This window comes from Colobus angolensis, unplaced genomic scaffold, assembly GCF_000951035.1.
Source record: "Colobus angolensis palliatus isolate OR3802 unplaced genomic scaffold, Cang.pa_1.0 Scaffold288, whole genome shotgun sequence".
In the NCBI taxonomy this organism is placed as follows: Eukaryota; Metazoa; Chordata; class Mammalia; order Primates; family Cercopithecidae; genus Colobus; species Colobus angolensis.
Window position 1 is genome coordinate 1,326,600 of NW_012116132.1, and position 2,049 is coordinate 1,328,648.

A 2,049-nucleotide genomic window follows, 5' to 3' on the forward strand; every position below is an offset into this window, starting at 1 on the left:
CAGAACTTGACCCCATCTCTACTTAAAAAAACAAAACAAAATTATCTGGGCATGGCAGCCTGCGCCTGTAGTCCCAGCTACTCAGGAGGCTGAGGCAGGAGGATCGCTGGAGCCCAGGAGGTTGACGTTGCAGTGAACCATGATTGTGCCACCTTACTCCATGATTGTGCCTGGGTGACAGAACAAGACCCAGTCTCAATAAAAAAAAAAAAAAAGAAGAAAAGAAAAGAGGAAATTCCAGAGCTAATCGGACTCTAGGTGAGTTGATTCCAGGGCTCAGTACAAAAAATTCCTCATATTCTTGAAAAGTTGCCCTTTGTGAAAGGGCATGATAATACCATAATTTTAAAAAATTGTCTCCTGTTAATGGGCCTTGAGTTTGTTTTCAAATTTTTGCTAATCCAAATGATGTTGCACCAAAAAAACTTGTGCACACGTTATTTTGCATATATGTAAGGATTCCTGTAGGATAAACTCCTAAAAGTGTAATTGCTAAGTCAAAGGACGTACGTGGTTGTGATATTGACTGATTGGCAAATTGCCCTCTATAACTGCTGCACTAATTTATACCACCACGGGGAGTATTTAAGAGTGCCTTTTCCCCACAGCTTTGCCGACAGAGCATGTTATCAAATTTTTGGAATTTTGTCAGTCTGATAGGTGAAGGTTATCTCAGTGTGGTTTTAAAATCATCCTTACTGGGCTATGATTTTAATACAATAGAATGGACTCATTTTTGTTCTACTGTTCAAAGAGTTTTTAATCAATCGAGGTATAGAACATTTCCATCACCCCGAAAGATTAACTTGTGCTCCTGCCCAATCAACACCCTCCATGTCCTGTCCAAAGAACCCACTACTGTGATTTTTATCACTATAAATTAGTTTTGCTTTTGGCTCTCTGAGCCCTTTTGGTTCTCTGAGCAGCACCATGGCAGTTGGCAAGAACAAGCACCTTAAGAAAGGTGGCAAACAAGGGGCCAGGAAGAAAGTGGTTGATCCATTTTCTAAGAAAGATTGGTATGATGTGAAAGCACCTGCTATGTTCACTATAAGAAATCTTGGAGAGATGCTAGTCACCAGGACTGAAGGAACCCAAATGTATCAGATGGCCTCAAGGGTCATGTGTTTGAAGTGAGTCTTGCTGATTTGCAGAATGATGATGTTGTATTTAGAAAATTCAAGCTGATTACTGAAGATGTTCAAGGCAAAAACTGCCTGACAAACTTCCATGGCATGGATCTGGCCCGTGACAAAATGTGCTCCATGGTCAAAAAATGGCATGGATAAAATGATACAACCACTTTGGAAAGCAGATGGCTAGTTTTGAAGCTCTCGTCGATGTCAAGACTACCGATGGTTACTTGCTTCGTCTGTTCTGAGTTGGTTTTACTAAGAAACACAACAATCAGATATGGAAGACCTCTTATGCTCAGCACCAACAAGTACGCCAAATCCGGAAGAAGATGATGGAAATCATGACCTGAGAGGTGCAGACAAATGACCTCAAAGAAGTGGTCAATAAATTGATTCCAGACAGCACTGGAAAAGACAAAGAAAAGGCTTGCCAATCTATTTATCCTCTCCATGATGTCTTCATTAGCAAAGTAAAACTGCTGAAGAAGCCCAGGTTTGAATTGGGAAAACTCACGGAGTTTCATGGTGAAGGTAGCAGTTCTGGAAAAGCCACTGGGGATGAGACAGGTGCTAAAGTTGAACGAGCTGATGAATATGAACCACCCAGTCCTTGAATCTGTTTAAAGTTAGGACTTACAATAGTGGCAAATAAAAAAGTCTTATTTGTGAAAAAAAATTAGTCTTGCCTGTTTCAGAATTCACAGAAATGGAAGCAGATAATGTGTACTCTTTTCTGACCAGCTTCTTTTGCTCAGCATGTTTTTGAGATTCACTCATTTTATTGCAGAGTAGTATTCCATTGAATATTCAAATATGCCACACCTTTTGGGTTTGTTTTTCATTCATATGTTGATGTTCATTTTTTTCATATAAACTTTATAATCAGCTTGTCTGGTTAAAAAAATGGTGTTGG

The 2,049-nt window shown here is 39.7% G+C and overlaps 1 pseudogene; it reads left to right on the forward strand.

Annotated features, from left to right (window-relative positions):
- Positions 1 to 930: 930 nt before the first annotated feature.
- LOC105516705 lies at positions 931 to 1,750 on the forward strand (annotated as a pseudogene).
- Positions 1,751 to 2,049: the final 299 nt, after the last annotated feature.